Below are 11,740 nucleotides of genomic sequence, written 5' to 3'. Positions count from 1 at the left end.
ACCTTTAGGGGCAGGTTTGAGGGAACTTCACCCAACTTTGGCACCTCCTTGGCCAGAGGCTCTGGCACCAGCAGCAGCACCATGAGGTGCCCAACCTGCCCAAACGCCAGCATCGGTGGGACGTAGCACAGCCACCCTGGGTGACAGCGCCAGCCCGGCGCCACGCAGCTCCCTGCAGCTCTGTTTGCCAAGGGCGCGGGGGTCCGGCTGAGGCAGGGGCAGCGGTGCCAGCCCCGGCCCCCCGTGCACAGGAGCTGCAATCTGATCTCAGGGGGAAAGTGTGATTCATCGCTGGAGCTGGGAGCGCTTCCAGGGACAGATCCTGGCTCGGAGGGCAGCGGCACCATGCGCTCGCTCCTGCCCTGCCCTTGCAAGGTGGCCCCTTTGCCCTGGCTGGGTGGGGGGTCCCTGGATGAAGCCATAGCTGCTGCGTGGAGATGGCACACGGGGGCATTTGCCCAGGCCTGGGGGGTTGGATGCCACTGGCCCCTTGGGAACAGCCTGGCTCGCTTTGCCTCCTGCCTCAGTTTCCCCAGCTGAGAGCTTGGTGCCCACCATGGCAGTGATGCAGGGGTACTGTGGGAGCCGGCATGTGGTGAGCACCGCGGTTGAGTCCCAGGGGCTGGCACCTGGGGGGTCATCACGCGTCCACCACAGAGATGCCAGACCCGTCACACAGCTCCTGGTGTACCAGCCTGGGCAAAGAGGCTGATCCTGCAAGAGGGAGGCGAGGTCACCCAATGAGGCTGGAGGAGGAGGAGGAGGAAGAGGAGTGCAGTGCGGGCATATGCCCAGCTGGGGCAGAGATGAAAGGGGGAGCCTGAAGGTGCCATCTGCCCTGCAGTGACCTTGGGAGCTCCCCGGGAGCAGAGCCAGACCCTGGCCCCAGGCGCCTCTGGTTCCTGCTTATCTGGGTGCTGAGTCCTGCTCTGCCCTGCAGCGAGACGGGACCAGGAAAGCGCCGTTCCTGCCATAGCTGCTCCCGAGGGAGACGCTGGCCCAGCCAGGGGAGATGAGTGGGGATGGGGGAGGGGGTCCAGCTGCCGGCATCCAGCAGCGCAGCCCATGTGAGTGTGTCTGCTCCCGCTCCGGCTTTATCTTTTTCCAGCCAAGATACCGGGCTTTAAACACGCGTGTCACGGCTGCCCGTCCCGGCAGCTCCCATGGCAGCCTCCGGTGTGCGTGTGCCACCCTGTGCCACCTACGGGTGCCCCAAGCAGCGGTCCCGCAATGCCCACCACAGCTGCGTGCTTGCATGTGTCCATGCAGACGTGTGCATATGTGTGCACAAGCAGCCCCGTCACAAGCAGCTGATGCAACAAGTGACCCACGTTATCAGCAGCCCGTGTGCTTGTGCGACGGCGCTGGCAGGGGCCGACGTGGCGGGGTCAGGGCTGAAGGTGCAGGTGAAGTCGTGGTGATGGACACCCAATTTTGGTGATATCCCCAACATCGTCCCAGCTCCCTCCTGGAGCTGCTAGCTGCCAGCCACGCTCCGGTTGTGCCCGGGGATTTCACACCCCGGGTCTGGGGCTGCCATGTGCCCTCAGCCCCACTGAGTGCCTGCCACCAGCTGTGGGGCACTTTATGGGGCAAATCAGCCGGCATGTCCATGGCATCCCACATGGCGCCCCGTGCCCGTCGGGCACCAAGGCTGTGCTGACCTCCCCGTGGGCTTTCCCTCTGCACTGAACCTGGACACTCACGCAGAGCAGGAGCTGCCTCTCATGTCCACCTGGCTGGGACACTACAGGCACGGGTGATGCTCCTGGGAAGCGGTGACAGAGCTGTCCCCTTCCAGCACAAGAGCAACCGCTGCGATTTATTCATCACTGTCTCCGTGTGCGCCATGCCGGAGCAAGGAGCCGTTTGCCTTCACTCTACTGATGACTTTCACGGCCCAAGCACCCTTTTATAAACCCCATTTTTAAACCAGCAAGCACAGTGCTGATTTTTAAGCATCGTAACAACCAGTCCCCGTGTCCCCAACGATCGCTAGCAGGGTCACTGCCGCCCCAGTGCCGGCGGAGAGGGCTTGTCACTGGGTTTTTCCATATCCTGGGGCAAGTAACGTGGAGCAGCTGCTCCAGCTCTGACTCTGGTTCCCGTGGGGGGGATTTGGAGTGAGCGGCTCCTGCTTGGGGACGCAGCGGGGTGGGAAGCAGCACCCACGGGGTTCGGCGGGGCTGGGGCAGCCACGCAAGGACCTTGTCCCCGCCGCCCATGAGTGCCGGAGGTGTTAATGAGTAATGAGGGAGCAGCTGTCCCTCCGGCTGCCCCGGTGAGGAATGGGGCCAGAGGACGGGCTGAGCACACCCCAGCGCACCGGCTGCACCAACTCGTGCCACTCCAGCTTCTGTGGCTGCTGAAGCCCGTGATGTGTGGCCGGTAGCTGAGGAGTTTTGGCACCCTGAGGTGCCATTGGGGATCTCACCTCGCAGGGATCAGGCATGGGGGGCTCCTGGGGCACACGGCAGCCCCCCAGCAGGTGCCTCTGCCTTGGTCTCGTAGGAGCTGAGTCCCACCGGCTGCGCTTCCCATAGGGTCCCCGGTGTCCTTGTGACCGACCTGGCCGTGCAAGTGGAAAATGAGCTGGGTACCCCACAGGCTGCTGGCGCTGGAGCTCTTGGGGAGGGGGCAAACCTTCCTAGGGGTCTCACAAGGGGCTTTGGTGCTTTAGGGAGCTCCTGGACTTTCCTTCTCTGCTATGACTGGGGTTGTAGTGGAGGGATGGCTGAAGGCAACCTTCCTCTTCACCTTCCTCCTCCACTTTCCTTGCCCCTCTGCTGAAAGCTCTTTCCGGAGGGTGGCTGATGCTCTCCCTCTCTCCAGGATTATTTGGACAATGCCCCATAACTGTGTGCAAAAATATTTATCAAACTGCTTCTGCTGACAGCTGAGGAGGGGCAAGATGTGAATAACGGCAACTTTTTTTTTTTTTTGGAGGCTAATGACTCGGAAGTTGGAGCCGGCGGTGGAAAGTCAACACAAACGCCTTAATTGGGGATTAGCTTTTCCCCAGCGCAGTTCACCTCGAGGTGGGTCGGCAAAGCCTTGGAGAGCAGTGGCCTGCTCAGCGCTCACCCCGGGAGGGAGCCATTCCCATGGGATCACGGTGGGGCACGGGGATGCCGGGAAATCACTGCCCCAGCGTTTCAGTGCTCATTTAGCTCTCGAGTCCTAAATGAACCTGGGTTCAGGGGGGTGAAGGAGGGGGCAACGAGAGGCAGAGACACAAAAGCACCGTGACACAAAAGCACCGTGAGCCCCAGCCCTTCTGCAGCCATCGCCTGGCTTCGGCGTTGCGTCCCCGATCGCTGGTACCACTAAGACACGCGCTGCTGGTGCCCAAATCCTACAGGAGACGGCACCGTGGGATGGACAGCCTTCTTGCTTTAGAAATTCTTCTAGTCATTTCCAGCAGTTGGCAAACTCATCTGGGCATGCGGCCAGGCCCTTGTGAGCCTCCGGGAAGGATGCGGCTTAAATACAACGATGCAGCTTTTCACATCAGGAAATGCATCCGCACAGGGACCCAAAGCGGCCGAGCCAAAAGCCTGGAAATGCGGCAGAAACCACCCGTTTTCTTGCTAGATTCCCACTGTCCTGCCACCAACCCACGCACCGCCGGCATGTGTGGCCACTCCGGCCCCGGCTCCGGCGCATCCTGTGGTCCCCTCGTAGCCGCATCTGTGGGGTCGTGTTCCCGAGCCACGCCGGCTGGTGGCAAGGGGTGAAACCTTTCCCGAGATCCGCCGCCATTCCCGGGCCAGCGCCCCAGAGTGCTCTGGATTGCCGGCAGCGGCTGGCAGAGCCACCTCAGGCGGCTGACGTGTCCCCCTTTCTGTGTCACTGCATTTTCAGGAGCTGATTTACTGCCGGTGGCACTGGGTGTTCCACAGGAGCGTGTCGGTGGCCCCAGGTTGGTGGTGGTTGGGAAGCGCATGCCATCGGCGGTGGCATGGCGAGTGTCACCCTTGGGCCTTGGAGTGAGGGACTGGTGGGGGCTGTGGGGAGAGGGCAAGGGCAGGACACGGCCACTGGCCGTGGCTCCTCTCCTGGGGACAGGGACAGCCACCCCATGGGTGTGTGCCACCGCTCCGGGATGCTGCTGCTGCAGTTGCTCCCACACAGACCGTTCTGCTCCGCTTTTCTCCTGCTGATGCTCGGCACACGGGGCCGGGAAACGGAGGGTGCCACGGGGCAGCAGCCCCCGCCTGTCCCCCCCACGAGGGGACAAAGCTGGGACCCACTGCAGGAGGCGGAGGGGGCACATCTTGGGGACCCCCGACAGATGGGGGAGATGACATCCTGGGGACCCCAAGCAGCTCGGGGGGGGACACCTGGGGACCCCTGGCAGCTTGGGGGACACACACCTGGGGACCCTCGCATACCGAGGGGAGGGACCTGGGGACCTCCGGCATCCCGGGAGGGGGGGGCACCTGGGGACCCCTGGTGGCTCAGGGGGACACACCTGGGGACCCCCGGCATCCCGGGGGGGACACACCTGGGGACCCCCGGCAGCCCCGAGGGGGACACCTGGGGACCCTCAGCAGCTTTGGGGGGGACACCTGGCGACCCCCGGCAGCCGGGGGGGGGGACGACACCTGGGGACCCCCGGCATCCCGTGGGGGATACCCGCCCTCGCCCCGCAGACACCGCGGTGGCCCCAAGCGGAGGGTCGCGCGTGTCCCCCCCGCCGCCACCGGGGCCACCTGCGGGCGTGGCCGGGCCGGGGGCGGGCCGGGGGTGGGCGGAGCCTCCCGCAGCCCGGCCCCGCCCCGCAGAAACTTTCCGTCGGCGCCGGGCGCTCGGCGGGAGCCGGGAGCGGGGCCGGGGCCGCGGCTGTGGCTGTAGCCGGGCGGGCCCGGCCCTATGGGCAGCGGCTGGCGGCGGTGCGGGGCGGTGCGGGGCGCTGCCCGCCGCGGCCATGTCCGCCCGGGCTGCACCTGCGGCGGGCGGCGAGCGGGAGCCGGAGCGGGGCGGCGCGGCGGGGCCCCCCCGGCGGAGGAAGGCCCGGGCGGGCTCGCTGCGCCGGGCCCTCAGCTGGCTCCGCGGCCGGCGGCGGCGGCGCAAGGGCGGCAGCCCCGCGGCGGGGGCCGAGGGACCAGGTGAGGGGCGAGGGGGCGGCGGGGGCGCGCGGGGGTGGCCCTGGAGGGGTCGGGGTGGTGGCCCTGGAGGTGGCCACGGTGAGGTCGGGGTGGTGGCCCTGGAGGGGTCGGGGTGGTGGCCCTGGAGGTGGCCACGGTGAGGTCGGGGTGGTGGCCCTGGAGGGGTCGGGGTGGTGGCCCTGGAGGTGGCCACGGTGAGGTCGGGGTGGTGGCCCTGGAGGGGTCAGGGTGGTGGCCCTGGAGGGGTCGGGGTGGTGGCCCTGGAGGTGGCCACGGTGAGGTCGGGGTGGTGGCCCTGGAGGGGTCGGGGTGGTGGCCCTGGAGGTGGCCACGGTGAGGTCGGGGTGGTGGCCCTGGAGGGGTCGGGGTGGTGGCCCTGGAGGTGGCCACGGTGAGGTCGGGGTGGTGGCCCTGGAGGGGTCGGGGTGGTGGCCCTGGAGGTGGCCACGGTGAGGTCGGGGTGGTGGCCCTGGAGGGGTCAGGGTGGTGGCCCTGGAGGGGTCGGGGTGGTGGCCCTGGAGGTGGCCACGGTGAGGTCGGGGTGGTGGCCACAATGGGGGTGGAGTAGTGGCCCTGGACATGGCCACAGCAGGGTCGGGGTGGTGGCCCTGGAGGTGGCCACAGCGGGGTCGGGGTGGTGGCCACAGTGGGGGTGAAGTAGTGGCCCTGGACATGGCCACAGCAGGGTTGGGGTGGTGGCCCTGGAAGGGTCAGGGTGGTGGCCCTGGATGTGGCCACAGCAGGGTTGGGGTGGTGGCCAGAGCTCGGTCAGGGTGGTGGCCCTGGAGGTGGCCATAGCAAGGTCAGGGTGGTGGCTGTGGAGATGGGCAAGAGGTGCTGGGGTGGTGGCCATAGTAGGGTCAGGGGGGTGGTTGCAGAGGTGGCCATGGAGGTGGGCAAGAGAGGTCAGGGTGGTGGCTCCTGAGGTGGGCAAGAGGGGTTAAAGTAGTGGCCATGGAGGGGTTGGGGTGGTGGGCACAGGTGTGGCCCTGGAGGTGGCTAAGAGAGGTCAGAGTGGTGGCCACAGAGGTGACAAGGAGGGGTCAGGGTGGTGGCCATGGAGGTGGGCAAGAAAGGTCAGGGCAGTGGCCATGGAGATAGGCAAGGAGGGGTCAGGGTTGTGGCCACAGTGGCGGTCAGTGTGGTGGCCATGGAGGTGGCCAAAGAGAGGTCAGGGTGGTGGCCAAAGGGGGGTCAGGATGGTGGCTGGATGTGGTCAAGAGGGGTCAGGGTGGTGGCTGTGGAGGGCTCAAGGTGGTGGCTGAGGAGGGGTCATGGCAGTGACCAAGGAGGGGTCACAGTGGAAGCCAAGGAGGGCCGAGATGGTGGTTGTGGAGGTGGCCAAAGAGGGGTCTTGGTGGTGGCTGAGGTGGGGCAGAGGTGCTGACCATGGAGGTGACCAAAGAAGGGGTCACAGTGGTGGCTGAAAAGGAGCCAAGGCGGTGGCTATGGAAGTGGCCAAGGAGGGGCCATGGTGGTGGCCAAGGAGGGGTGGAAGTGGTGGCAGTAGAAGTGGCTGAAACAAGGTGAAGGCCGTGGTGGTGGTGGTGGCCATGGGGTCTGTGCTGGCCACGGTGGCCACCGCTGCAGCGGCAGGCCAGATCCGGTAGTCCCTGGTGCAATCTCGCCCCTGCCCCGAGGGCTGGTGCCGGTTCACTGGGTAGGTTCTCTCTCCACTGAGTCAGAAGGTCACTGGGGCTGAGGGAAACCTGGAGGAACGCCAGCCACTGCTGCCTCCTCCTCCTCCTCCTCCTCCTCCTCCTCCTCCTGGGCAGGGTGTTTGCGTACTCCAGGTGTGGCCCTTCCTGTCCTAGATATGGCCCTCGCCCCGGTCACTCCGCGGGGTGCTGCCTCCAGCGCCCAGCCACGTCCCTGCCACTGTGACCAGGGCGATCCTGCCCTAGAAGGTGCCATGGGTGCCCTCTCCTCGCTGCCCTGGAGCCCTGTCACGGGGCTCCGTGGGCTCAGCCCGGTCTCCGGTGAGCCGGCACCTTCGGCAGAGCGATGGGTGGTGGCGTGTCTGGTCATGCTCGTCTCCTCGGCGCGCTTGTTTTGCAGTAGTAGGTGTCCCAGCGAGGCAGCAGGCGCTGGAGGTACCACCCCGTGCAGCAGGAAGGTGCTCGGGCTCCCCCAGCCCATGGCATCAGGGACACCGTCTGCGTCACGCCGCTGCCCTCCCTGCAGGGCACCGCCGGTGGGGCCATCGCCCCACTTTTGCCAAGGGAGAGGCCGCTTCTGTGGCACCCAAACGTGGCAGCACGTCATCACCTGCGACTTTCTTCCTCCATTTGCCCCGGGGAGCGAATTTCCAGGCATCCAGGGCTGCGCGCAGGCACGTTTCCCGCATGGAGAAGCGCGTAGAGATCCGTGATGGGAGACAGGAGTCTTGGGAAGAGGCTGAGCTCCCTGCTGAGCCGGTCCATGGGATGCTGCCGGTGCCTCCCTCCCTGCCCGCTGTGCATGGATGCTGCTGCCGCGGCCCAGAGCTGAAACCCGAGCAGAAAAAATGAGAGATGCTGGAGCATGTGATGTTCCTCTTTGCAGCGCAGAAACGCCCTCGGCAGCTCTGCCAGCCTTTTTTTTTTTTTTTTTTTTTTTTTTTCCTTTTTTTCTTCCCCTGAAGTTGTAACGTTCACCGGCTAATCCTCAAAATGCGGAGTCACTGCCTGTCAGGGTCGTAGCTTGGGGACCTCCAGCCTGCTCACCTTGCAAGTGCATCGTGCCCGCGCCGTTCGGTTAGAGCATCCCCGCATCCAGGAGACCCGCCCCAAGCGCCCACCTGCCCATGGTCCACGCTGCTGATGGAGGGGCTGTGCAGTACCACGGCCGGCCCCGGGGCTGCAGGACCCTTCCCCTCCAGGCTGTGCTGGTAGCCCGTGACATCCCATGGGAGATGCCACATTCCACCGTGTGGCCGCTTGCTCGGTGGCGTGCAGCAGGGAAGCAGCGCTGATGCGCAATGGTTGCAGCTTGCGTGCGTGCTTGAATCACCCTCCCCGTGCACTTGCAGCGTGCGGGGTGCGCCGGGAGCCCCACTCTGCCACCCAGCACGTGCCAGGGTTCCCAGCATCCTTCCCTGTGTGACGGGGGGGTGTGTGTGTGATGCTTCCCTGGATGGTGGGGGTCAGGGTGACTGGAGCGGAGCGGTAGTTTGGGCTGAGCTGTGGCAATGGAAGGAGTCTTGGCTCGAGCAGTGCTGAGTGCCAGCTGCGTTCCTGGGGTGGCAGCAGAGCTGTGCGCTGGAGCTGGTGGCATCAGCTGCCACCACGCATGGCTCTGACCTGCCTGGAGGCTGCATTGGCCTTGCTGCCACCACCACGAGCCCTTGCACAGCAGGAGCTGGCCAGGCCCTGCCCCGACTGGGAATTTTTCCAAGCATCAGCTGGGAGCTGTGGGAGGGGAGAGCTCCAGCAGGTCCTTGCAGGCTCTGGGTGCCCCTTGCTTTCCCTCAGTGTTTGTGCGGTGCTGGGGGGTGGTTTGGGTCAGGCCTGTGAGCCAGCAGCTCCCCATCACCATGCTCTTCCACCGGTGGCTTTGGCTGTGGAGTAGGGGACAGGGTCCGTCTGACCATCCCCATTGCATCCCGGCTGTGGAAGCGTGGGGAGGGACCGCGCAGGGTCTCGGGATGGCTGGGGGCAGGGAGGGAGGGCAGGAGGGAGCCACCCCAGGGAGACGCGGGTCAGGACTAGCTCCTCAGGCTGGGCATCTGCCCGTTCACGACCTGGGTGTTGTTGAGGTTGGAATTGCTCAGCACTGGAATCATGGGAGCAGGAGGATGAAAGCATTTCCACTTTGGATCAAACCCGTGGGTCCGTCTAATCAGAGATCCCATCTCTGGCTGCTCGAACAGCTGAGCTGTGTAGAGGAAAGGCACAGTAATCCTGCTCATGGGCGCGTTTCAGGCCACCTCTCCAGGGGGGAACACCAGCGGCTCTATGCTGAGCCAGGGGACGGCTCCATCCCAGCTGGAAGCTGGGTCCTCTCCCGTTTCCCTTTTTGCCACAAATAATTCCTGCTGCGGGCTGTGATGCCCCGTCCCAGGGTGTGCGGTGGCTGCAGGGTGCCACCAGCCCTGGGCTGTTTCACCTGTACACAGCCTGGCTGCTCTGAGCGCCTCGTGGCCCCATCCCTGGCATCCCAGCCCCTCGCCATTCCTAACCGTGTTTATTTCCACAATAACCTTTGGAGGGAGAGGAGTGATGAACCCCTGGGGTAGGAGCCGAGGCGGGGAGAGCGGCTGGGCTGTAGCAAGGGTCCAACGCAGAGCAAGGAATGGGGGTGCGGAGCAAGGAATCCTTGGCCAGCTCCGTTTTGCTGCCTGTGGCTGCTTTTTCCTGGTGGAAACTGGGAGCAGGAAAGCTGGAAGCTTTTGCTTGTCCTCTGTGGGTGCTGCCCGCAGCCTGCTCCCGCTCCCTGGGGCTGCTGGTGGAGTCCTGCTTTTGAGTCCGCTTTTTGGCTACTGCTTTATCCGGGTTTCGCAATATTCTCCTTAATTCCCTTTTGAAGTAAAGGAATCGATGTTCCAGAAATACTAAATTAGGCTTGCGCTTTTTTTTTTTTTTTTTTTTCTTTTCTGTTTTGATGCCAGCTTAGTCTGGCAGCAACAGATTTCCTGACTGGGGGAGGGGGGGGGGCACGCTGTGATGTTAAAGATAAAGGTTTAAATGCACGCAGAGCTTTATAACATCAGCAAGTGCTTGTCGAAAACCGTGTGGGGCGGCTTTGCCGTGCGCGTGGTGAGCTGGCAGCAGCCCAGCAAGTGGCAGGGGCTGGGCTGTGGTGGGCACCGTGCTGGTGGCACTGGGCTCGATGCCATGGGGTGGTGGGCGAGCACGTGAACGCCGGAGGCAACGTGGGGCTGCGTGTCCCTGTGTGCTGCTCTGGTAATGTGGAATCTTCCCCGGACACTTGATTTCCTCCATCCTCTGCTGCCGTGCGGCACATGGTTTGGTGTAAACACAGGCTTTGTGGTTTAGTCCCCAGGTTCTCAACTCGGAGGAGGGAGGAGAGGTGTAGGCAGTGCTGCCCCCGCGCCTCCCGCTCCCCGGGATTGTTCCCGCGCGTGTGTGGGGATGAATTTGTTAATCTGCAAAAGGCAAAGAGTGACACTTCAGAAAATGTGAGCAGCAGGAATCCCCTGGCTGGCCTGAACTGGCAGCGGTGAGCGGCTCAGCGAACAAAGAGAGGTGTGTCTGCAACCACAGCTATTCCACCTGGAGACAACTGGAAGAATTACTCTTGCGAATAACGTTCCATAAGATCCGATAAAACTATTTCACCGGAGTCATATTTCTCTTTAGAGGGAAGGTCTTATTTCATAAGACAATATCATCATTGACTTTGACTCAGGCAGCGATGGGAACATAAGCCGTTGGAAGGTGAGGAGCTGGGCAACGATGAAGTGAAAAAGAATTTCCCTGCCAAGCGGGAGCCAAAGCCCTGGGCTGGTCCCCGTGGCTCCCACCGTGCACGGATTAAAAAAATAACCTTACCCAGCACAGGGAGCTGAGCTTCTGCGGGCTGGAGCTGGAGCTGTCATCGGCAGAGCCGGCCTGGACTCCGGCTTGAGCAGGAAATCGTTTGAAACCCTTCTGGTTATGTATTTCTGTTAATGATTGGGGATCTCAAGTGGGGTTTTTGTGTTACCTTTGCCTCGCTGAGCTTTACTTCCCCGTGAAGGGAACAAGGGCTGAATTCCTTTCTCATTCAGGCAGCTCGGTGTTTGCTTGCTGACGGGAGCAGGTTTAGAAAACAGTAGGAGGGACGGATAAAACACCGGGAAGGGGGGATCCTGCCTTCCCCCGTGCTGGTGCAGAGGGGTCCCCACCGCCCTCTGCTTGGGCTGGCCGGTCCGAGCGAGGGAGCGTGTGACTTTGGGACAATCGATGTGCGTGAAGCAGTCACGCTGCGATGACGAGATCTGTATCTCATGAGCAGCTTCCCTCCTGCTCTGAGCTCCTGGCTGTTACCAGAGTCCTCTTGCTGAATAAAACCAAGGGTTCCAGGCCTGGAAAAGAGGTTCTGCCTGGAATCAGCATCTTTTGCCCCCAGTTTCCCGTTCTCACCCACTGGTTTTGTAGCTGTGCTGGGTAACACGTCCTTGGGAAGCCGCAAATGCTTCCCCTCCCCTGCCATGCTTTCTAAAGCAGGTTTTTGGGCGCAGCGATGTAAACCCAGGTCTGGGGTGAAGGATGAGGGCAGCCAGCTGGCGCTGCAGCCTGTCCCCAGGTTTCAGAGGGATTTGTGTCCTGGGGCAGCGACGCAGGTCGGTGGAGGCTGTGGGGATGCTGGAGCTACAGCAGGGACTGAAACGTGGGACCCAGGAGGAGCTGGAGCTGGGTTGCCGTGTGGCTGTGAGTTACCCCATCAGGGCTGTTCCAGCTCGGAGAAGCCACTTGATATTTATGGCACACGTGGGCTCTGCTGGGTTCTTGGGGCTGGTCGCCCTGTCGCAGCCCCCTCGGTGCACGCGAGGCTGTGGCTTGCTACGACTGGGGGTGGCGAAGCATCGGCGCCGGTGGTGGCTGCGTTTGCTGGGTAGGTGCTGGCACGGAGGGCATCTGTTTTGGGAGCGGAGGGGGAAGTGTCTCACTGTATCTGGGGCAGTCGCAGCCTCCACCCTCTGCTTT

Source organism: Falco biarmicus, chromosome 3 (genome assembly GCF_023638135.1).
Source record: "Falco biarmicus isolate bFalBia1 chromosome 3, bFalBia1.pri, whole genome shotgun sequence".
Lineage (NCBI taxonomy): Eukaryota > Metazoa > Chordata > Aves > Falconiformes > Falconidae > Falco > Falco biarmicus.
The sequence above is the reverse complement of the archived record's forward strand: the minus strand, read 5'-3'. Positions refer to the sequence as shown.